Here is a 25,996-nt window from a genome sequence, read left to right as displayed (position 1 = left end):
AATTAGATCTTCCCTGTCCATTAACGAACCTCAAGTACTTTTTGTTATTTTCTAATGGGTTATGATGCCCTCTGGCTCTGAAAAGTGTATAAATATTCTGGGATAAGGTTTTACTTTGGGGCTTACTCTTTGGAAGTGTTTGTTTCCAAGATGAGACTCTGGGCAGTCACTAAGGGTGGCTTTGAAAGCCCCCTGGTTTTGAAAACCCAGATGTTGGTGTTTCTCTCTCTGTCAGTTGATCTGTGATATATGTATTGCTTATGGTCATACAGTTGTAAGTCCTGTCTGTTAGTTGATCTTTGTTTCTCTGTTTATATTATCTCTGAAGTTCAGGGTGCTAACTTTTTCCCCTGAACTAAGTGAATGATATATGTGCTTGATTAAGGTGATTGTTGACCCCTCAAAAGTTGTTTTCCTTTTAGAAAAGCAGGTCTAAGAATCTGTAGAGCAGGTCCTCCTGTGTACCCCGTATCAGGATCCTTGCTGATACAGTTTCCTATCTTTCTTTTTTGATTACATTTATTTTAGCCTTAACTTTGTTCAGGGTCCTGATTATCACCCCTACTCCTTTTTCCCTAACAAATTCTACTCATCATCTTTATTTTGTGTTTGTGCATATCTCTCCTTTCCTTTTCCTCCTGACTCCTTCACTTTACTTCTACCTACTATCTTGCCCTCCTATATTATTCAACCTCCCTCCCTCTCCAAGAATCTCTTCCTAATCCTCCCATTCCCATAAATCTAAACACACTTCTGTCCTTTAACACAATTCCTTGACCTCCCCTCTAAAGATATCTCTGTCTTATCCTCTCCCCGCTCCCTATCCCCTAAGCTTTCTTCCTTTTTTCTGAATTTTTTTTATTTCTGAATTTAGAAGACTTTTATAGTCTTCTAGATATGTATGTATTATTTCCTCTTAAACTCATTCCTAATGAAAGCACATTTCCAGAACTAAAAGCCCTCCTTCCCTAATTTCTCTGTGTTAGTTCTTCCTCTTGTGCCTCATTTGTAAAAGACAAATTTTACTTTTAAAAATTATACCATACTCAGTTCTACACCAATCTTTCTTATGAACTACCCAAATACTAATAACATACGTTTTACATTTCCTCATAAAAAAGGTAAACAGTCTGTCCTTATTGAGTCCCTTGTAATTAGTCTTTGCTATGTACCTTAAATTTCTCTTGGCTCTACCAGAGATCAGGAGCATTTCCCAAAACTGGACACAGAGGATCTGATTTTTAGGTGTGTCTCAGAGACCCTTTCCTAGATCTCTGAGTTCTCAAGCATTCCAGAATTATTTCCATGTGGTCTTCCACTTTATGTCACTAAGAAAGACAGGTAGACTAATTCATAATACATTCAGTGGGATTCAGTACTTGTATTTCATTAATTTACCAAGTTCACCTATAGGGATTTCTCTAGTGGATCACTGCAGAGATGTCATTGGCATAGGACTACTTAGCATGTTTAATAATGACTTGTATGCAAGTATAGATGGCATGCATATCAGATATGGCAATGTTAGTACACTACATGCTAACAAAATGGGTGTCCAAAAAGATCTTGTATATTTAAATATGGACCAAATCAAGTAAGATGAATTTTAATGTCTCTGATGACATGATCAATGGGGGAAAAGAGGGAGGGAAAGTGTGGTATTCTTTGTAAGCTCATTCCCTCCATTCCTAATTGTCCTGTCATTATGTAAGTGCAAGGATCTGACTGCTCAAAATACTCTGAAACCTTAACTTTTTTCCAATTTATTTATTTTTAGTTTATGACATTCATTTCCATAAGTTTTACATTTTATCTCCCTCTCTCTCCACTCCCTCCCCAAGATGCACACAGTCTGATATGGGTTCTACCCATACATTCCTATCAAACACATTTTCACATTAGTCGTGTTGCATAGAAGAATTACAATAAAGTAAAGAAACCATGAGCAAGAAAAAAACAAAATAAAATGAAAAAAATAGTCTGTTTCACTCTGCATTCCAACTCCATAGTTCCTTCTCTGAATGTGGATGACATTTTCCATCATGACTTTTTGGAATTCTTCTAGGTCATTGTATCACTGAGAAAGGCTAAGTCTATCAAAATCAGTCACTATGACTGTTTCTGTGAACAATGTTTTGGTTCTGCTCACTCCACTCAGTATCAGTTCATATAAATCTTTCTGAGATTTTCTGGTCTGCCTGTTCATTTCTTATAGCACAATAGCATTCTATTACATCCATATACCACAACTTATTCAGTCATTTCCCAGTTGATGGGCATACCCTCAATTTCCAGTTCTTGGCCACCATGAAAAGAGCTGCTATAAATATTTTTGTACATATGGGTGCTTTTCCCATTTTTATATTCTCTTTGGGATATAGCCCTAAAAGTGGTATTGCTGGGTGAAAGGGTATGCACATTTTTATAACCTTTTGGGCATAATTCCAAATTGCTCTCCAAAATGATTGATCAGCTTACAGCTCTACCAACAATGAATTAGTGTTCCAACTCTCCCACATCTTCTCCAACATTTATTATTTTCCTGTTTCATCATGTTAGCCAGTCTGATAGATGTGATGTGGTACCTCAGAGTTGTTTTGATTTGCAGCTCTATAATCAATAGTGCTTTGGTGCATTTTTTCATATGACTATAGATAGCTTTAATTTTTTTTTCTCTGAAAACTGTCTGCTCCTATCCCTTGACCATTTATCAGTTGGGGAATGACTTGTATTCTTATAAATTTGATTCAGTTCTCTATATAATTTAGAAATGAGACCTCTATCAGAAATACTAGTTGTAAAAAATTCTTTCCCAGTTTTCTGCTTCACTCCTATTTTTTGGTTGCATTGGCTTTGTTTGTTCAAAACCTTTTCAATGTAATGTAATCAAAATTATTCATTTTGCATTTCATAATCTTCTTTTTCTCATGTTTGTTCATAAATTCCTCCATTTTCCATAAATCTGACAAATAAACTATTCCTTTCTCCCCTAATTTATATTATCAGCCTTTTGATATACATTGTCAGAAACTGGTCTGTGTCCAGTTTCTGCCATATATTTTCCAGCTGTCAGAGCATTTTTTGTCAAATAGTGAGTTCTTATCCCAGAAGCTGGGGTCTTTGGGTTTATCAAACAGTAGCTTGCTATAATCATTGATTACTATGCACCTAACCTATTCTACTCATCTACCCCTCTATTTCTCAGCCAATACCAAGTAGTTTTGATGACTTTTATAATACATTTTAGGATCAGAAGCTGCTCAATCAAAAACAAGAACTTCACAGGATTTCCCAGCAGGATAGCTCATTCACCTCTAAGAAGGCAGCATTTAATTCCATCAAAAGCAAATACAATCAAAGCTTAGAGAGATGCAGGATTCCTGGCTCAGTATGAAGGCAGATGAAATTCAGTTTTCTGCTGATAGTAACAATCCAAAGTGCTTTTATGATTCCCTGAAAGCTATTTGTGGATCAAAATCCTATGGTGCATCACAACTACTCAGGGCTGGTGGAGCCACATTGATTAGTGATAAGGACATGATCCTAGAGACATGGGCTGAACACTTCCTTAGTGTTCTCAACAGACCATCATCAATCAATGTTGAGGCCATTGACCATTTACCTCAGGTTGAAGACAATTCCTCCTTAGTCGAACTTCCAACTGAAGAAGAGATTTTGAGGGCCATTAGGCTGCTTTCATGTGGCAAAGCACCTGGTGCTGATTCTATTTGAGCTGAGATTTACAAGGTAGAGGGACCATTGCTCACACAAAAGCTCACTGAAATTTTACAGTTTATATGGCAAAAGGAGGTTATCCCTCAGGAGTTCAAGGATGCCTCCATTGTTCATCACCTTGATAACTTCAGGAAAGGTGATGTCTAGGCTCTTTTTTTGGTCATGGTTTTCAGGTAGTCCTATAATTTTTAAATTGTCTCTCCTGGATTTATTTTCCAGGTCACTTGTTTTTCCAGTGAGATATTTCACATTATCTTCTAATTTTTCCTTCTTTTGGTTTTGTTTTGTAATTTCTTGGTTTCTCATAAAGTCCTTAGCTTCCATCTGTTCCATTCTAATTTTTAAAGAACTATTTTCTTCAGTGAAGTTTTGAACCTTCTTTTCCCATTTGGCTAATTCTGCTTTTTAAAGCATTCTCCTCACTGGCTTTTTGGACCTCTTTTGCCAGTTGAGATAGCCTATTTTAAAAGGTGTTATTTTCTTCAGCATTTTTTTGGGTCTCCTTTAGCAAGCTGTTGACTCATTTTTCATGATTTTTTTGCATCACTCTCATTTCTCTTCCCAGTTTTTCCTCCACCTCTCTTACTTGATTTTCAAAATCCTTTTTGAGCTCTTCCATGGCTTGAGATCATTGCATATTTATTTTGGAGGTGTTGGATGCAGAAGCCTTGACTTCCTCTGATATTATGCTTTATTCTGCCTCATCCGAAAGGATGGAAGAAAATACCTGTTCACCAAGAAAGTAGGCTTCTATAGTCTTATTTTTTCTCCCTTTTTTGGGCATTTTCCCAGTCATTTATTTGACTTTTGAGACCTTTGTCGAAAGGAGGGTATATTCTGGGGACCTGTAAGTTCTCAGTTCCTCCAAGGTGGCACAATCAAGGCAGAGGTGTTTACTCCTGTCCCGACCTGCACATTGGTCTGGGAGTAACCAAAAACTTTTCTGCCCAGAATCTCTCTATTGTCCATCTCTATAAAGGTAAAGGGAATAGATTGCCCTGCGACAATCACAAGGGGATCTCATTCTTAGTCATCATTGGCAAAATTCTGCTAGAGTCCTCCTTAATAGGCTGATCCTTCACCTGGAAGATGGACATATACCTGAGAAATAGTGTGGCTTCAGAAAAGGCCAAGGAACAGTTGATATGGTGTTTACTGCCCAACAACTCCAAGAGAAATCCCAGGAGCAGAACAGAGGTCTGTACACATTTGTAGATGTGACCAAAGCCTTTGACAGTTAGACAGGAGGCCTTTGGAAAATTATGTCAAAATTTGGTTGTTTTAGAGAGCACAGCTCCAATGGGCTGGTCTTGTTGTTCTAATGCAAAATGTATGCTTCCCAAAAAGACTATTTCATGGAAAACTCACATGGGGCAGGTGATCACATGGTGGTCAGAAGAAGCGATACAATGATACTCTCAAGGTCTGCCTCAAGAACTTTGGATTTGACTGTGCAACATGGGAGACACTGGCACAGGATCGCTCAGCATGGTGTCCCCACATCAGAGAGGGTTCTGTGCTCTTTGATCAAAGAAGAGTTGAGATAGCATAAAGTAAATGCAGGATGCACAAATTTGGGATATCCATCCCAAATACTCACACGGATTATCTGTGCCCAACCTGTGATAGAGCATTCTGAGCTCATATTGTTCTGATCAATCACAGTCAGATACACTGAAATTTCACTTTATCATGGTGATGTCATTTTGGTCCTCTTGGAAGATGAAGGACAACAACCAACCAACCAACCAAGGACAAGTCTAAGTAAGTCTGTCTTCTAGTCATTCTGGTTTTGCAGTCGATTGTGAAATTTAGTCCCTTGTTATATTTTCACTTTCTGTATTGAGAAACTATCTGACTTCAACTTCTTTCCATACTGATCACACACTCTGCATTCTGTAACAACTGGGCTACCTGCTGTAATCAATATAGAACACTTCATCTCCTATCACCACGCCTTTGTATAGTTGGTTCCCCATAACTGAAATAATCTCCCTCTTTACCTCAACCTCATAAATTCTATAGCTTCCATCAAAGCATAGTTTAGGTGCCTCTGCCTACAGGAGCCTTCATCTATTCCTTCCAGTTTTTAGCTCTACAACCACCTTCAGCCTCTACTATTTTTTATCCACTTTCCTGTACTTACTTAATAATGTGGATGCTGTTTTCCCTCAATAAATTGTGTTTCTTAAGGGCAATATCTGGTTCATTTTTGTCTCTGTATTTCCAGTGTCTAACGCAATCTTTGACAAAAATAAATACTTGCTTAATTGAATTGAATTTAGTAGTATACAGTGTGCAGGTTATTTATTTATTATCACTAGCTCTCCCTGTGATTGGCACATATACTTTTCTATTCATACTTCTGATTTTTACATCATTTCTTGAAAAAATTCTTTCTAATTAATGTTATAGCCTCTTTATTCTTACTGTAATATTCATTTCTTCATTGATATTCAAATAGTGGCAATTTCTATTTGGAGACGATGTTATTCCACGCCTAACAACCATATAGCATTATACTGTTAGTCAGTCAATAAGCTTTTATTAAGCACTTACCATGTGCCAGACACTGTGATGAGTACTACAGATAAAAAGAAAAACAAAAGAAAGACCCTATCCTTGAGGAGATCAAATTCTAATGGTGGAGGAAATGTGAAAACAATTGACTTTTATTAGTGTTAAAAAGATATTTGTTCTAAGGAAAAGCTTGAAGTAATTGGAAGCACTGTACAATTCCTCAAGGGCAGTCCACAGCCCACCCTCTTCTGTCTGTTCAAATATGAACTAGGGTCATGCATCATCTTCAATATCTGTCCAAACTGCCCATCCTTCTGCATATTAATCTGGACAATAGATATTCTTCATCTAGTAAGTTTTGTGTGGATGAACATTTAGACTGAATTATTTTGAGTGATTGTGTAGATCTCATGTTTAAGTGGCTCTGTCATGATCTGGTCCTTGATAAAATCTGTACAATGTTATTTGCAAATAGGATCATCTGAAGGACTTTACCCTCCATAGGAACCTTTCTTCCATTTGGTCTTTCTGTGCCAGTGGACATCCTCCAGATCAGTACCTATACTGGTACCAGATCATGCACCTATACTGGGCCTATTTTTTCCTTATGTATGCCTCACTTAATGCATACCTCACATAAACAGATCTTCTAAGCAAAGATAGTTTTGTGATTGCCTCCACCAAGGAAAAAAATCTAGGAAAATTACAATAAATTCTTCATAACAATTCAATAGGTTCCTAATAGAGTAAATAAATAAAAAATATTACTTAATACATGTTTATTGAATGAATGAATATTTCTCTCTCATGAAATACTTTTAAAACTACAATAGTTTGGGGAATAAAAAATAAGAGAGATGATTATTACAATTATAATTAAATTAAAATAGAATTATTAAATCACTTTATTCCCTCAGTGCCCAAGCAGATTCAAGATTATGTACATTTGCATTAATTAGGGAATAAGAATAGAGGCTAGACCTGTGATTTCATTGCCATAGGGCAAGTCTAGGTAAGGAAACTTCTTCCAGATATGCAGTTTAATATCTTCACTATACCTTATAGTCTTAGAAAGTTGCTCAAGGCAATGAGATGCCCATAGTCACACAGACAATATGTGTCAGAAACAGAGTCTGAACTAAGATTTTCTTAGCTTCAAGGACAGTGCTTTGTCCACTCTCCATATACCCTCTAGAGAATGAATCTCAACCTACTCTCATCATGGGGCCCAATTGATTTATCATGTAAAATCAACTACCCTTACAATGCCATCTGTGATTTGCAAGAAGGTAGCTATTTGGTGATGCACTTAAGGGGTGAATTTTCACAAATAGTGAATCCATCTTCATAAATTACAGTGAGCCTTATGACCCTGAATTGTCTTTGGATACCGGAAAGCTTCAATGTTAACACATACCCTTCAATGAGCAATAAGCTATGCAGTCCCAAGAGAACCTTAATATAGCACCAACTTCAAGGGAGTTATTCACATGCCAAAGAATTAAGCTTAAAGTTACTGAGTCCAGTAGTTTAGGAAAAGCTGCAGCTATTATTATTGAGACTTGAAGTCATGGCATTAAATGAAGTTATTGGTGGTGGGGTACAGGGGAGTGGGATAAGGAAAGGAGAGGGCAAAGAACAAAGCCTTAGAAAAGAGAGTTTAAGGGTTAGCAAACAGGATGAGTTAGTGAAGGAGACCAAAAAAGGGCCCGTAAAGGTAAAGAAACAGAATACCGTCTATAATGTTGCAGCAGCTAAAGAGAGATTACAAGGGCCAAATATTGCAGAGAGGTCAATAAGGATGAGGCCTGAAAGAGAAACAATGGATTTAGTCATTAGCAAGTCATTATTACCTTTGGGAGAACAGTTTCAGCAGAGCACTCTGTATGAAAGATCAGTCAGGAGAGAGTGAATGGTGAGAAAGTGAGAATATCCAGTATAAATAATTTCTTTGAGTAAATTAGTAGCAAAAGGGTGGAGAGAGATGTGACACTAGGTAAACACACAGAAAAGTCAAAAGAAGTGTAATTACAAATAGGGAAGAACTGAGCATATTTGTGGTAAGTAGGAAGGAATTCAAGGAGAGGGAAAGATTTCAGATGTCAGTAGTGGAAGAGCGATTACTGAAAACAAATTCTTAGAGAAGGTAGGAGGGGATATAATTCAAAACAATTCAATTCAACAAACATTTGTTAAACCACGAACATAGCCAGATACAGAGATATCTCTTCCTTTGAGACAATGGGGAGAGGAGAGAATGAATGATGGTGCACAGAAGTTTAAAGGAAAAGAGAGAGAGGAACTGAGAGAGATATTGTTAGCCTCATTTTCCCCAATACAGTAGAAGACTATGTTATCTGCTCTATGTGTGAAGGGTCTTGTAGCTGAAGAATCAGAGAGGGAATAAAAGGTTTAGAATTATCACAGGGGAATGAAGCTTTTGAGTCAATGTGAACAGAGCAGTTTTGTGGAGCCTGTTAACAGAGGACTATTTTTTTAAGCTACCAATGGTTACTGTTACCTTAGTCAGACTTGACATTCCTTTCTCTTTGTAAATTCCAACTCTCCAACTCATCAAACACCTCCCTCTTTCCCCATCTCAAGATTAAAATGTAGTAGCAGTAGAAAGTTCCTAGCATTGATACATTGGTTAGAAGATAAAGCCATGGAATGAGCCTAATGCTTAATAGGTGCTAATTGCTTAGCAGATGTGCACAAGTATAAAATGAAAGAGGTGTCAAGTTAATGGGCAAAAAAATCATTCCAAAAGCTGAAAGCTATTATCTGAGGAAATAATTGTCTGTACTCACCATGGTTATTACCAATCACCAAATACTGAAAAGGTTTTTGACATGAGACCTGATAAAGCCACAAGAAAATGAAGACTTTATGGCAAGGATAAAAGTAATAAATACAAGGTAGAAAAGACCTCTGCTACCAGAGATTCTTATATATATCTAAAATATGTAAAATGGGAGCATCAAAGAATCATGTGCTCTCCCAGCTGCTTACTAGATAACTGAAAAGTTGCCAAGAAAATAATGTATGCAATGGCTACAATCATGTAAGTTGAAAAAACATTCTGCAGTTGTAACATCACTGACACTGGGAAGAGAAAAGGCATGTAACTCTTTCTCTTAGAGAGGTGGGGAACTATGGATACTGAATGTTGTATTCCCTGTCAGATGTGTCAATTGGTTTTGTTGTTCTTTGTCTTCATTACAAGGGAAGACCAATGGGTTGAGGGTGGAGGACATTCTGTATCCATCAATTACTATAATATAAAAACAAACCCAAAAAATATAACATTTTAAATTTTAAAATGAAATACATTGTTTCAAATTCATACCAGGGTTAATTCAAGCTAGAAGACTTGGTAACCATAAGGGAATTATGAATACCTCCTATTTTTTTTTTCTAAACTGAAAGAAATCACTTAACAAATATTCTCCAAGTAACTTCTATGGATTTTTATTTAATCCTTAAAAATTATATTTCAACTTCATTATTATTCCTATTAGAACTCCCATGAAGGGCCTACTACAATACCTCATGAGAGCCAACTGATGGCACTGATTCTTCAAGCCTATGCCAGTGGAGTACAAGTAGTTCCTATCAAGTTAGAACAAGTTCAAATATGGACCAGTAACAACATCTACATCTTTTCCTAAAAAATGACTGGATTAGAGAGTTGGAAGGGTTTATTACCAGGTTGACCATAGCTCTGGTCTAAAGTTTTAGACCAGAGATACTCTTAAAGACTGCCTTTAAAATTGATTAGACCTGTGTAGGGAATCCTCATACCAAAGAAGTAAGAAACCCTTCAACTACTAAGTTAAACCAATTAGACATCATGTGTAGATATGTTTATTTGTTCTCCTTCACCATGACTGATCTGTCTGTAAGAGGTGGAATATTTATTTTATGTTAGAGTCATCTGTATAATAGGAAAAATAGAGAAAATAAAGGGCAATAACGGTAGAAGGGGATGGGTTTGGAATTTTGCTTTATTCAAACAATTTCTAGAGAAAGGGAGAATGTTGCCTAAATTGAACTATTTTTAATACCTAAAGCCATGCATTTTTTCCTTAAGGACTTAATGGTTTTATAAAAAAAAAATACTGAGTTTAGCTTAAACCACTTAAAAGACATAGTTTTATGAAATAATACTATTCTTGTAATATATTTAAGAAAATATCTAAAATTAAAAAGCAATTATGAGCAGGCCCCAGATAATAGAAGGTAGGATAGATTGGAAAATGAGGTAATCAGAAGCAAACACTTTTGAAAAGGGACAGAGTCGAAATTGAAAATAGAATTGGTCGGGTGTGGAATAAGATGGAGGGAAATTTAGTTAGTCTTCCACAACATGACTATTATGGAAGTGTTTTGCATAACTACATATGAATAATCTATATTGATTTGTTGTCTTCTCAATGAGGGTGGGGAAGGAAGAAGGAACAGAATTAGGAACTCAAAGTTTTAAGAATAAATGTTAAATATTATTTTTACATGCAACTGGGAAATAAGATATATAGGCATTGGGGTATAGAAATCTATATTGCCCTATAAGAAAGGAAGAAAGGAAGAGATAAGAGAGGGGGTGCAAAAAGAGAGGGCAGACTGGGAGAAGGGGTAATAAGAATGCATGCCATATCAGGGTTGGGAGAGAGAAAAGATGATAAAATTTGGAACTCAAAATCATGTGGAAAAGAATGTTGAAAACTAAAAATTAATTAATAAAACAAAAAAAATTTAATAGATTACAGGGATCTTTTGCTAGCACTAAGGCAGGATTTTGTTGTTTTGCCCATACTCAGACCAGAGTCGCAGTCCTGGGAGACAGTCCTAGGGTGAGGAGGAGCACTAGTGAACCCCAACTTGCTGCCACAGTGGACCAGGGATGCTTTTCATCTCTGGGCAGAAAAGAATGCTTGTGGTCACTTACAGACCAGAGCACAGCCCAGAAGAGAACAAAACACACCTCTACTTAGATCATACTGCCTTGGAAGAACAAAAAACTTGCATATCCCCAGAAATATCTCTGAAAATAGCTGCACAAAATACCTGAAACTTGGGACATGGCAGACACCACCCTGGAAACAGAGCCACCTTTTAACAAACAGTTAAAAGTTAAGAAATATACTGGGAAAATGAGCAAACAAAAGAAAAAAATCTGACCATAGGAAGTTTCTATGGTGATGAGAATGATCAAAACACACACTCAGAAGATAACAAAAATCAAAGCTCCTACATCCAAAGCCTCCAAGAAAAATATGAATTGGTCTCAGGCCATGGAAGAGCTCAAAAAGGATTCTGAAAATCAAGAGAGAGAGAAGAAAATTTGGAAAGATAAATAAGAGTGATGTGAGAAAATCATGAAAAATGGGTCAACAGCTTGATAAACAAAAAAAAAAAACACTGAAGAAAATAACACCTTAAAAAAAAAAGACTAAGCCAAATAGCAATGGAAATACAAAAATTCAATAAGGAGAAGAATGCCTTAGAAAGCAAAATTGACCAAAGGGAAAGATAGGCACAAGAATTCACCAAAGAAAATAATCCCTTAAAAAGTAGAATTGGCCAAATAGAAAAGGAGATCCAAAAGCTCACTGAAGAAAATAATTCCTTAAAAATCAGAATGGAGAAAATGAAAGCTAATGACTTTATGAGAAATCAAGAAACAATCAAACAAAAACAAAAAGAATGAAAAATAAAGGACAATAATAAATAGCTCATTGGAAAAACAACTGACCTGGAAAATGGATCCAGGAAAGATAATCTAGAAATGATTAGACTGCCTGAAAGACATGATCAAAGCAAATTATCAAGGAAAACTGCCCTGATATTCTAGAACCAGAGAGTAAGAGTCAATGAAAATATCCACCAATCACCTCCTGAAAAAGATCTCAAAATGAAAACTGCCAGGAATATTATAGCCAAATTCCAGAGTCCCAGGTGAAGTAGAAAATATGAAAGATAGCCAGAAAGAAGCATTCAAGCATCATGAAGCCACAGTGAGAATAACACAAAATTTAGCAGCTTCTACATTAAAGAACTGAAGGACACGGTATATGATATTAGAGAGGTTAAAGGAGTTAGAATTACAACCAAGAATCACCTGCACAGAAAAACTGAGTATAACCCCTCAGGGTAAAATAGATATTCAATGAGATAGAGGACTTTCAAGCATTCTTAATGAAAAGAAAAGAGATGAATAGAAGAATGGACTTTCAAATACAAGATGAGAGAAGCATAAAGAGGTAAACAGAAAAGGAAAATCATAAGGGACTTAATAACCTGAAACTATTTATACTGTTACATGGGAAAATGATACTTGTAACTCATGAGACCTTTCTCATTATCAAGATAGTTAGGAGTATACAAAGTGAGAGGGCATAGGTGTGAGTTGAATATAAAGGGAAGATATATCTAAAAAAAATTAAGGGATAAGAAAGGGATGCACTGGGTGAAAGGGAAGGGGAGAAGTAGAATGGGGTAAATTATCTCACATAAAAGAAAGAAGGAAAAACTTTTATAGAGAAGGGAAAGGTGAGGGAGTCAGTGAACTTTACTCTCATCAGAACTGACTCAAAGAGGAAATAACAAACACTCAAAATTGGGTATAGAAATCTATCTTACCCTACAGGAAAGTTGAAGGGCAGGGGACAAGAGAAGGGGAGTGGAAGTAATAGAAGGAAGAGAAGATTATGGGAGGAATACTCAGAAGCAAAGGGGTAGTGCAAAAGCAAAACTTTTGAGGAGGGACAGGATGAAAACGAGATGAAAGTGAGAGACAATAGAACAAATGTGCATGGGGGAATACAGTTAGCAATAGTTACTTTGAAAAAAACTGAAGCATTTTTGTCTAATAAAGTCCTCATTTCTCAAACATACAGAGTGCTGAGTCAAATTTATAAAAGTTAAGAGCCATTCCCCAATTTATAAATGATCAAAAGATATGAACAGTTTTCAGATGAAGTAATCAAAGCTGTCTGTAGTCGTATGAAAAACAATGGTCTAATTCACTATCAATTAGAGAAATTAATTTAGACAATTCTGAGGTACTACCTCATACTTATTAGTTTGGCTTATAACAGAGAGGAAAATGACACATGTTGGAGTAGATGTATAAAAATGAAGTATTAATGCACTGTTAGTTGAGTTGTGAACTCATTCACCCATTCTGTGGAGAAATTTGGAATTATGCCCAAAGGGCTATAAAACCCTACATATCCTTTTAAGTTAGCAATACCATTACTAGGTCTGTATACACAAACAAAAAAAAAGGATAAAAAACAAAAAGGAAAAGGACCTATATGAACAAAAATATTTATACTAAGTAGCTCTTTTCTGTTGGCAAAGAACTGGAAACTGAGGGAATGCCATCAGTTGGAGATGGATAAACAAATTATGGTCATGATCATGATGGATTACTATTGTTTTAAAAGAAATGATGAACAAGACGCTCTCAGAAAAAACCTGGAAAGACTTACATGAGCTGATGCATAGTAAAATACTGTGTACTGTGCACAAAATAACAATAATATTTAAGATTTAAGATGATCAGCTGTGAACAACTTAGCTATTCTCAGCAATAAAATGACCCAAAAAAACTTTGAAGGACCTAGGATAAAAAATACTATCCAACCCCACAGAAAGAATTCACAATGTCTAAATACAGACTGAAGCACACTTTTTAAAATTTATTTTTCTTGAGTTTTTTTCATCTCTGTTTCTTTCAGAACATGACTAATATGAAAATATTTTAAATGACTATACATATATGTCATAGCAAATTGTTTGCCTTCTTAATGGGAGGGGAGGGAAGAAAAGGGAGAGAATTTGGAACTCACAGTTTTAAAAATAAATGTTAAAAACTGCTGTAAGGGGCAGAGCCAAGATGGCGGAGTAGAAAGACACACATATGCTAGCTCCGAACCCACAGCCCATAAAATATCTGGAAAAAAGAACTCCCAACAAATTCTGGAACAGCAGAAGCCACGGAACAACGGAACAGACAAGATTTCTGTTCCAGAGTGACCTGAAAACCTCTCACAAAAGATCCTTCAAGCTGCGGACCCAGAGCCAAGCCCAGCCCTGCCTTGCCTGAGCAGCACCAAGAGGAGCGGATTCAAGCAGACTTCAGGGACAGAATCTCCAGCAGCCATGCGGGTCCCTGCACCCACAGGTGACAAGGGACGGTGAGAGGGTCTCTTTGGCGGGTCGAGAGGGGTGTGCGGCACCCCCATAAATCAGGCCCCCTCGGGAGGCGGCAGTGGAGGCAGGAGCAGACCTGAGCTCCCCAAGGAGGCACGAGCCCAGATCCATTGTTGAAGGTCTCTGCATAAACCCCCTGAGGGAACTGAGTCCCGTGTGGCGGCCCTGCCCCCACCTCAGCACCTGAACTTCATCTCCTACTGAACAGCAGCCCTGCCCCCACCAAAAGCCCTGAGGAAGGGAAGCAGTATTTGAATCTCAGACCCCAAGTGCTGGCTGGACGGATCTGGAGGCCAAGTGGGTGTGAAGAGAATATTCAGAAGTCAAGTCACTGGCTGGGAAAATGCCCAGAAAAGGGAAAAAAAAATAAGACTATAGAAGGTTACTTTCTTGGTGAACATGTATTTCCTCCCTTCCTTTCTGATGAGGAAGAACAATGCTTACCATCAGGGAAAGACACAGAAGTCAAGGCTTCTGTATCCCAGCCCACACAATGGGCTCAGGCCATGGAAGAGCTCAAAAAGAATTTTGAAAATCAAGTTAGAGAGGTGGAGGAAAAACTGGGAAGAGTAATGAGAGACATGCAAGCAAAGCATGAAAAACAAGTAAACATCCTGCTAAAGGAGACCCAAAAAAATGCTGAAGAAAATAACACCTTGAAAAATAGGCTAACTCAATTGGCAAAAGAGGTTCAAAAAGCCAATAAGGAGAAGAATGCTTTCAAAAGCAGAATTAGCCAAATGGAAAAGGAGATTCAAAAGCTCACTGAAGAAAATAGTTCTTTCAAAATTAGAATGGAACAGATGGAGGTTAATGACTTTGTGAGAAACCAAGAAATCACAAAACAAAACCAAAAGAATGAAAAAATGGAAGATAATGTGAAATATCTCATTGGAAAAACAACTGACCTGGAAAATAGATCCAGGAGAGAAAATTTAAAAATTATGGGACTACCTGAAAGCCTTGATCAAAAAAAGAGCCTAGACATCATCTTTCATGAAATTATCAAGGAAAACTGCCCTGAGATTCTAGAACCAGAGGGCAAAATAAATATTCAAGGAATTCACAGAACACCGCCTGAAAGAGATCCAAAAAGAGAAACTCCTAGGAACATTGTGGCCAAATTCCAGAGTTCCCAGGTCAAGGAGAAAATATTGCAAGCAGCTAGAAAGAAACAATTCAAGAATTGTGGAAATACAATCAGGATAACACAAGATCTAGCAGCCTCTACATTAAGGGATCGAAGGGCATGGAATAGGATATTCCAGAAGTCAAAGGAACTAGGACTAAAACCAAGAATCACCTACCCAGCAAAACTGAGTATAATACTTCAGGGGAAAAATTGGTCTTTCAATGAAATAGAGGACTTTCAAGCATTCTTGATGAAAAGACCAGAGCTGAGAAGAAAATTTGACTTTCAAACACAAGAATGAAGAGAAGCATGAAAAGGTAAACAGCAAAGAGAAGGCATAAGGGACTTATAAAAGTTGAACTGTTTACATTCCTACATGGAAATACAATATTTGTAACTCTTAAAACTATTCAGTATCTGGGTACTGGGTAGGATTACACACACACACATGCTCACGCACACGCACACACACATAGAGACAGATTGCACAGAGTGAATTGAAGAGGATGGGATCATATCTTAAAAAAATGAAATGAAGCAGTGAGAGAGAAATATATTGGGAGGAGAAAGGGAGAAATTGAATGGGGCAAATTATCTCTCATAAAAAAAGCAAGCAAAAGACTTATTAGTGGAGGGATAAAGAGGGGAGGTGAGAGAAAAACATGAAGTTTACTCTCATCACATTCCACTAAAGGAAGGAATAAAATGCACACTCATTTTGGTATGAAAACCTATCTTACAATACAGGAAAGTGGGGGATAAGGGGATAAGCAGGGTGGGGGGGATGATGGAAGGGAGGGCATGGGGAGGAGGGAGCAATTTGAGGTCAACACTCATGGGGAGGGACAGGATCAAAAGAGAGAATAGAAGTAATTGGAGGCAGGATAGGATGGAGGGAAATATAATTAGTCTTATACAACACAACTATTATGGAAGTCATTTGCAAAACTACACAGATTTGGCCTATATTGAATTGCTTACCTTCCAAAGGAAAGGGGTGGGGAGGGAGGGAGGAAAAGAAGTTGGAACTCAAAGTTTTAGGAACAACTGTCGAGTACTGTTCTTGCCACTAGGAAATAACAAATATAGGTAAAGGGGTATAGAAAGTTATTTGGCCCTACAGGACAAAAGAGAAGATGGAGACAAGGGCAGACAGGGATGATAGAAGAGAGAGCAGATTGGTGATAGGGGCAATTAGAATGCTCAGTATTTTGAGGTGGGGGAGGGGACAAAAGGGGAGAAAATTTGGAACCCAAAATTTTGTTAAAATGAATGTTAAAAGTTAAATTAATTAATTAATTAATTTTTTAAAAACTGCTTTACGTTTAATTGGTAAAAATAAAATGCTAGTTTTTTTTTTTTAAAGAAAGCAAGTATTGAACCATTTGCCATGACTCTGATAGGGGCTACAAGACCTAAATAATGCTGACATTAAGCAACAGTTTCAGTTTTCTAGTTATAGAAAATAATCTTTCTTTTCATTTTTAAAAATAATGGACACCTGTTCATCAATTCTAAGGGACTTGTCCACTTGACCTATTAGTATTATACTCTAGGTACTTTGAAACAGTAGAATTAGTTAGATAATGAAAAAGTTCAGCTGGTAGTTACTAACATTAAAATCTCATTTGGGTCTACTTTTCCCCCTAAGGATAGTTTGAATATGCACAGTACACCCAGAATTTCAAAGAGTTGTGGTGAAAATTGGGACATTTTCACTTCCCCACTGGAAAGGTACTAACAATCCTAACAACCCTTTTACAAAATAGTATTTTATAAGTTCTGGTCAGTAACCTTTTAGGGAAATTAAAAAATGGTTGGATCTAAGTTAATAACAAAGTTTGAAAAAGCATAACAACATATGGAGTTAAGGCAAATGTCTGAGATGTTATATAAACTCACTTTTTAGAAAAATTCAGTGGAAAGAATCATTTGATTGCTAATATCTACTCTGGATGAATTTTAGAAGAATTACCAGGGTGTACCTGGAGTGACTGAGAGAGGATTGTCAGCTAGGTATATATTCCTGCTTTGGTAGTGAATATGAAATTTGGAGTCTAAGAATTTGGGTTCAAATCTCAGTTCTGCCATGTATAACTCTAAAGATGCTTATTTTACAAAAGAAACTGCAAAGTGAGAGGAGGGAGGTGAGCCAAGATGGTGGAGTACAGGCAGGGATTTGCCTGAGCTGTCCCCCAAACCCCTCCAAATACCTTTAAAAATTATTCTAAACAAATTCTAGAGAAGAAGGACCCACAAAAAGAAGGAGTGAGACCAATTTCCCAGCCAAGACAACTTGAAAAGTTGGCAGGAAAGGTCTGTTGCCCCAGGGTGAGAGAGGAACGCAGTCTAGCACAGGTTGCACTAATACAGACTGAGCCTCAGCAAACCTGGAGCAGGTTTTAGGGCTACTGAATCACTGGCAGCAGTGAGAGTTTTCTGACTTCTCAGCCAACAGATACCAAAGACAATTTAGAAGGTCAAGAGGAAAGGTCTATCACACCTGGGCACACCAGCACAGCTCCGTTCCCAGAAAACCAGGAGTAGACTTGGGAGTAACTGAATCAGCAGCAGCAGCAGAGACTGCTTTGAAGCTCTCATCCCCAGATGGTAAGGGGGTCAGAACAATGGCCAGGAGATTACAGGGGTCTTTTTGTTATCACTGAGGACTCTGTTGCTTTGTCCATACTCAAATACAAGGCACAGCCCAACACAGCATTCTCAAGGCAAGGAGGAGCACTAGCATAGGAGAGTCACGGTGGAGAGGGAAACCTCCTCTCAGTTCCAGGGCAGAAAAGAGTGCTTGTGGTCACTCACAGATGAGAACACAACCGAAGAGAATAGTAAACACCTCTAATTAGATCATAATACTTTGTAAGAACTGAAAACTTACAGGTCCCTAGAGGTATCATTGAAAACAGCCGCATAAAACCTTGAAACTTAGGACAGTGCACCCTCCATCCTGAAAGCAAAGTTCTACTTTAACAAAAAAATTTAAAATCAAGCAATAGGCTGGGGAAATGAGCAAAAATGGGAAAAAACTGACAATTAAAGTTACTATGGTGACAATGAAGATCAAAACGCATACTGAGAAGAAGATGACAAAGTCAAAGGTCCTGTATCCAAAGTCTCCAAGAAAAATATGAATTAATCTCAGGATGTGAAAAAACTAAAAATGATTTTAAAAATCAAGTAAGAGAGACACAAGAGAAATGGGGAAGAGAAATGAGAGTGATGCAACAAAATCATAAAAAATGGATCAACAGCTTGATAAAGGAGAAAGAAAAAATGCTAGAGAAAATAATACCTTAAAAATAGATTAGGCCAAATGGAAAAAGGGGTACAAAAAGCCATTGAGGAGAAGAATGCCTTAAAAAGCAGAATTGGCATGTAGAAAAGGAAGTTCAAAAGCTCACTGGAAAAAAATAATTCCTTAAAAATTAGAATAAAACAAATGGAAGGTAAAGACTTTATAAGAAATCAAGAAAAAACAAAATAAAACCAAAAAGAATTAAAAAATAAAATACAATGTGAACTGCCTCATAAAAATTGACCTGAAAAATAGATTTAGGAAAGACATTCTAGAAATCATTGGACTACCTGAAAGTCAAGATCAAAACAAAAAGTCCAGACATCATCTTTCAAGAAATTGTCAAGAAAACTGCTCTGATATTCTAAAAGAAGAGTGTAACACAGTCATTTTTTTTTAACTTTTAACATTTATTTTCACAACATTTTGGGTTACAAATTTTCTCCCCTTTTATCCCCTCCCCCTCCCAGACCCAAGCATTCTAATTGCCCCTGTGACCAATCTGCTCTCTCTTCTATCATCCCTCTCTGCCCTTGTCTCCGTCTTCTCTTTTGTCTTGTAGGGCCAGATAGCTTTCTTTACCTCTTAACCTGTACTTCTTATTTCCTAGTGGTAAGAACATTACAGTTGATCCTAACCCTTTGAGTTCCAACTTCTTCAGCTCCCTCCCTCTCCACCCCTTCCCTTTGGAAAGCAAGCAATTCAATATAGGCCAAATTTGTGTAGTTTTGCAAATGATTTCCATAATAGTTGTGTTGTATAGGACTAACTATATTTCCCTCCATCCTATCCTGTCCCGCATTACTTCTATTCTCTTATGATCCTTTCCCTCCCCATGAGTGTCAACCTCGGATTGCATTCTCCTCCCCATGCCCTCCCTTCTATCATCCCCCCCACCCTGCTTGTGCCCTTGTCCCCCACTCTCCTGTATTGTGAGATAGGTTTTCCTACCAAAATGAGTGTGCATTTTATTCTTTCCTTTAGTGGAATGTGATGAGAGCAGACCTCATGTTTTTCTCTTGCCTCCCCTTGTTATCCCTCCACTAATGAGTCTTTTGCTTGCCTCTTTTATGAGAGATAATTTGCCCCATTCAATTTCTCCCTTTCTCCTCCCAATATTTCTCTCGCACTGCTTGATTTCATTTTTTTTTAAGATATGATCCCATCCTCTTCAATTCACTCTGTGCACTCTGTCTCTATGTATGTGTGCGTGTGTGCATGTGTGTGTGTGTACTCCCACCCAGAACCCAGATACTGAAATGTTTCAAGAGTTACAAATATTGTCTTTCCATGTAGGAATGTAAACAGTTCAACTTTAGTGAGTCCCTTATGACTTCTCTTTGCTGTAAACCTTTTCATGGTTCTCTTCATTCTTGTGTTTGAAAGTCAAATTTTCTTCTCAGCTCTGGTCTTTTCATCAAGAAAATTTGAAAATCCTCTATTTCATTGAAAGACCAATTTTTCCCCTGAAGTATTATACTCAGTTTTGCTGGGTAGGTGATTCTTGGTTTTAGTCCTAGTTCCTTTGACTTCTGGAATATCCTATTCCATGCCCTTCGATCCCTTAATGTAGAGGCTGCTAGATCTTGTGTTATCCTGATTGTATTTCCACAATTCTTGAATTGTTTCTTTCTAGCTGCTTGCAATATTTTCTCCTTGACCTGGTAACTCTGGAATTTGGCCACAATGTTCCTAGGAGTTTCTCTTTTTGGATCTCTTTCATGCGGTGTTCTGCGGATTCCTTGAATATTTATTTTGCCCTCTGGTTCTAGAATCTCAGGGCAGTTTTCCTTGATAATTTCCTGAAAGATGATGTCTAGGCTCTTCTTTTGATCACGGTTTTCAGGTAGTCCCAAAATTTTTACATTGTCTCTCCTGAATCTATTTTCCAGGTCAGTTGTTTTTCCAATGAGATATTTCACATTATCTTCCATTTTTCCAATCTTCTCGCTATGTTCTGTGATATCTTGCTTTCTCACAAAGTCCTTAGCGTCCATCTGTGCCATTCTAGTTTTAAAAAAACTATTTTCTTCAGTGAGCTTTTGAATCTCCTTTTCCATTTGGCTAATTCTGCTTTTGAAAGCATTCTTCTCCTTATTGGCTTTTTGAACCTCTTTTGCCAGTTGAGTTAGGCTAGTTTTCAAGGTGTTAATTTCTTCAACATTTTTTTGGTTCTCCTTTAGCAGGGAGCTGATCTGCTTTTCATGCTTTTCTGTCATCTCTCTCATTTCTCTTCCCAGTTTTTCCTCCACCTCTCTAACTTGATTTTCAAAATTCTTTTTGAGCTCTTCCATGGCCTGAGCCCATTGGGTGGGCTGGGACACAGAAGCCTTGATTTCTGTGTCTTTGCCTGATGGTAGGCATTGTTCTTCCTCATCAGAAAGGAAGGGAGGAAATGTCTGTTCTCCAAGAAAGTAGCCTTCAATAGTCTTATTTCTTTTCCCTTTTCTGGGCATTTTCCCCAGCCAGTGACTTGACCTCTGAATATTCTCCTCACACCCACCTCGCCTCCTGGTCCTCCCAGCCAGCGTTTGGGGACTGAGATTCAAATGCTGCTTCCCGCCTTAGGGCTTTTGGCGGGAGCAGGGCTGCTATTCAGTGTGAGAATTAAGTTCAGGTGGTCAGGTCGGGGCAGGGCCGCCTCTCAGGCTCAGTTCCCTCAGGGGGTTTATGCACAGACCTTCCACAATGGATCCAGGCTCCCGCCCACTTGGGGAGCCCCTGTCTGCAGCCACCTCTCAGCTTCTACCTCCCGGGGGGGCCCGAATCATGGGGGCACCCCACTCCCCTCTCGACCCGCCAAAGAGACTCTCTCACCGACCCCCGTCACCTGTGAGGAGAGGAACTTGTGCGGCCGCTGGAGATCCCATTCCTGAAGCCTGCTCGGGTCTGTTTCTCTTGGTGCCACGGCTGCAGCAGGTCTGGGCTGGGCTGGGCTCCGCGTCTGCAGCACGACGGACCTTTTGCAAGAGGTTTGCAGGTCCCTCTGTGGGTGGAGGGACCCGCGTGGCCACTGGAGATCCCGTCCCCAAAGCCTGCTCGGATCTTTTCCTCTTGGTGCCCTGGCCACTGCAGGGCTGCCCTCTGCTCTCAGACCCGGCGCCCAGTCTGCAGCGTGAAGGACCCCCCGCGAGAGGTTTGCAGGTCTCTCTGGAACAGAAATCTCCCTCACTCCAATATTCCGTGGCCTCTGGGTGCAGAATTCACCGTGAGTTGCTCCCCTGTAGCCGATCTGTGGGTTCGGAGCTATGTGTATGTGCGTCTTTCTACTCCGCCATCTTGGCTCCCCCCATAACACAGTCATTGAAAGAATTCACTAATCACCTCCTGAAAAAAGATCCTAAAATGAAAACTGCCAGAAATATTATAACCAAATCCCAGAGTTCCCAGGTCAAGGAGAAAATATGGAAAGCAGCCCAGCAAGAAAAATTCAAGTATCCTGGAGACACATTTAGGATAACACAAAATTTAGCAGCTTCTACATTAAAGGATTGGAGGGCTTGGGATGTGATATTGGGGAGGGCAAAGGAGCTAGGATTACAACCAATAATCCCCTGCACAGGAAAACTGCATATAATCCTTCAGGGAGGAAATGGACATCCAATGAGATAGAGGATTTTCAAGCATTCTTGATGAAAAGAACAGAGCTGAATAGAAAATCAATCTTCAAATACTAGATTCAAGAGAACCATAAAAAGGTAAACAGAAGAAGGAAATCATAAGGGACTTAATGTTAAACTGTTTACATTACTACATGGGAAGATTATACTTGCAACTCATGAGACCTTTCTCATTATTAGAAAGGCTAGAAGGAGTATATGAAAAGGAAGGCACAGGCATGAGTTGAATGTGAAGGGAAGATATCTAAAAATTAAAAGTAAGAGATGAGAGAGGAGTACACTAGGAGAAAGAGAGAGAGATAAAATGGGGTAAATTATCTTACATAAGAGAGGCAAGAAAAAATTTTACAGTGGAGAGGAAGAAGGAGGAAGTGAGAGGCAATGAGTGATTCTTACTCTCATCACAATTGGCTCAAAGAGGGAAAAACATACACTCAATTGGTTATAGAAATCTATTTTACCCTACAAGAGGATAAGAGAAGGGGGGTGATATAAAGGAGGACAGGTTTGTAAAGGGGATAATCAGAAACAAAACACTTTTGAGAAGAGACAGGGTGAAAGGAAAGAGAGAATAGAATAAACAGGGGATAGGATGGAATGAAATATATTTAGCAATAGTAACTGTGAAAAGAAAGTTTCTCTAATAAAGACCTCATTTCTCAAACTGATAGAGAACTGAGTCAAATTTATAAAAATAAGATAAATGATCAAAGACATGATAAAGTTTTAGATTAAGTAATCAAAGTAATCAAAGCTCTATATAGCAACATCAAAAACTACTCTAACTCACTATTGATTGGAGAGACACAAATTAAAGCAATTCTTAGGTACTACTTTCTACCTATTAGATTGACTGATGGAACATAAAAGGTAAATGACAAATGATGAAGGAGATATGGGGAGAAATGAGACATTTATCCATTGTCGGTAGACCTGTGAACTTATTCAACCATTCTGTAGAACAATTTGGAACTATACCCAAAGGGCTATAAAACTCATATACACTGCTAGTGTGTATCTAAAGTTGCATTTAAACTCAGTTCCTCCTAACTCCATGCCTAGCATTCTATTCACTGTGCCACTTATCTGACTAAAAGAAGTAGAGAATGAAAGATGCCAATATACTCATTGCTTGTTGCCAATAAGAAAGCATGAGATTTGGTAGAGCAAAATGCCACCTTAAAGGCTCTCCTCCAATAAAATATCTTCAATATGTAGGACAGAATTATATATGATTATTTGAAAACTATAACATTAATATCTATGTTCAGGGAATCATCTATAGTTAATACTAAGAAAGCTATAAAGCAGGGTGATACATGCTTCGTAATTCCATACTTGCTTGGAGGACATACAGCAAAAAGTCCAAGTTAAAATGGAATTCTGCATAAATGGAGAGGTCTGTTCTTATTTGTGGATGACACTGTGCTGATTGCATCAAGGCCTGGGAAATTAAAGATACCTTTAAATGAAGTATATTATCACTCAAAAGAGTTTGGCCAATTTTTACCCAGTAAAACCCAAGTGGAAGAATTATGCCTATTGTTCAGACTGTTATAGAATAGACCATTTTCCAGGTTTAGTTTGTGAAAACCCAAGGTGGGGGCAGTGAGATGGTATAATGGATAAAGCATCCTCCCTGGAGTTAAGAGGAACTGAGTTCAAATCCAGCTTCAGACACTTGGCACTTACTATCTGCATGACCCTGGACAAGTCATTTAACGACAATTGTCTTGGAGGAATAAAAGGTTTGTGTGTGTTAGGCCAAAGAATAGAAAGTAACATATAAATTTATCTAAGACAAAAATCTGTTTATCCTGGCTCTGATTTAGATGTTACTTAATAGCACAAGTATATGATTCAGTAATAGTAATTATAATAGTAATAGTATATAATTATAATAGTAATATTATAATAGTAATAGATGACATAGTACCAAAATGATTGAAAAAGATAAATGTGTTTAGAAGTTAGTGGATAAAATAGAAGAAATGGAAAACATTCTCATTATCATTCTCAGTTATTGACTATGATTAAATGATATAGTCATAATAAATTCCAGCTCTAACTTAGTTGTAGTTTACAATAAAATAAGGCTTCTCAGAAAAATAATTTGTCAGTTCTTAGAGAATTCAAAATTATACTGATTCAAATCCTTATCATACCAGAAGGATATTTTATACTTCAATATTTTAAGAAACTGTGATTTCATTTGTGTGGGTAATAATGTTAATAGGTCAGTAATGTTCTTTAAGTGAATTGGAACAAATAAACTCTGAAGCATGTATAGATGTAGTCCATATGCCAAAAAGGTCTCCTTTGACACAATATAATTAGAGGAACTTCTCATTATATCATGTACCCATTTTGACCTTATTTTGTATATGATGTAAAATGTTGGACTAGTTTCTGCCATACAATTTTCCAATTTTTCCAACAGTTTTTTTTAAATAATTAGTTCTTATCCCAGAAGCTGGAGTCTTTGGGTTTATCAAACAGTAGATTACTGTAGTCATTGACTACTGTGTCTTATGTACCCAGCCTATTCTGCTGATCCACTCCTTTTTTTCTTAGCCATTATCAAGTAGTTTTGATGATTACTGCTTTATAACACAGTTTTAGATCTGGTACAGTTGTGCCACCTTCCCTTGCACATCTTTTCATTAATTCCCTTGATATTCTGAACTTTTTGTTCTTCCATATGAATTTTATTATCATTTTTTCTAGTTTTATAAAATAATTTTTGGTGGTTTTGTTGGTATGGCACTAAATAAGTAAATTAGTTAAGATTAAATCATCATTTTATTTTATTAGCTCTGCCTACCAATGAGCAACTGATATTTTCTCAATTATTTAGATCTGACTTACTTTGTGTGAAAAGTGTTTTGTAATTGTGGTCATACAGTTCCTTGATTTGTCTTGGCAAGTAGACTCTGAAATATTTTATGTTGTCTACAGTTACTTTAAATGGAATTTTTCTTTCTATCTCTTGCTGCTAGGCATTATTAATAATACATAGAAATGATGATGATTTACAAAGGTTTATTTATATCCTACAACTTTGCTAAAGTTGTTAATTATTTCAAGTAGTTTTAGTCACTTCTTTGGGATGCTCTAAGTATACTGTTATATCATCTGCAGAGAGATAGCTTTGTTTCTTCATTGACTATTCTAATAACTCCAATTTCTTTTTTCTTCTCATTGCTAAAGCTAACATTTCTAGTACAGTATTGAATAACAGAGATGATAATCATCCTTGTTTCACTCCTCATCTTATTAGAAATTCTTCTAGCTTATCCCTATTACATATAATGCTTACTGATGGTTTTAGATAAATGATCCTTATCATTTTAAGGAATATTCCATTTATTCCTATGCTCTCTAATGTTTTAGCAGGTATGGGTGCTGTATTTTTGTCAATACAGCATAATCTTCCAGGTCAATTTCTGTATCTGTTGA

Source organism: Notamacropus eugenii, chromosome 1 (genome assembly GCF_028372415.1).
Source record: "Notamacropus eugenii isolate mMacEug1 chromosome 1, mMacEug1.pri_v2, whole genome shotgun sequence".
Taxonomy (NCBI): Eukaryota; Metazoa; Chordata; class Mammalia; order Diprotodontia; family Macropodidae; genus Notamacropus; species Notamacropus eugenii.
This window is presented reverse-complemented; position numbering follows the sequence as displayed.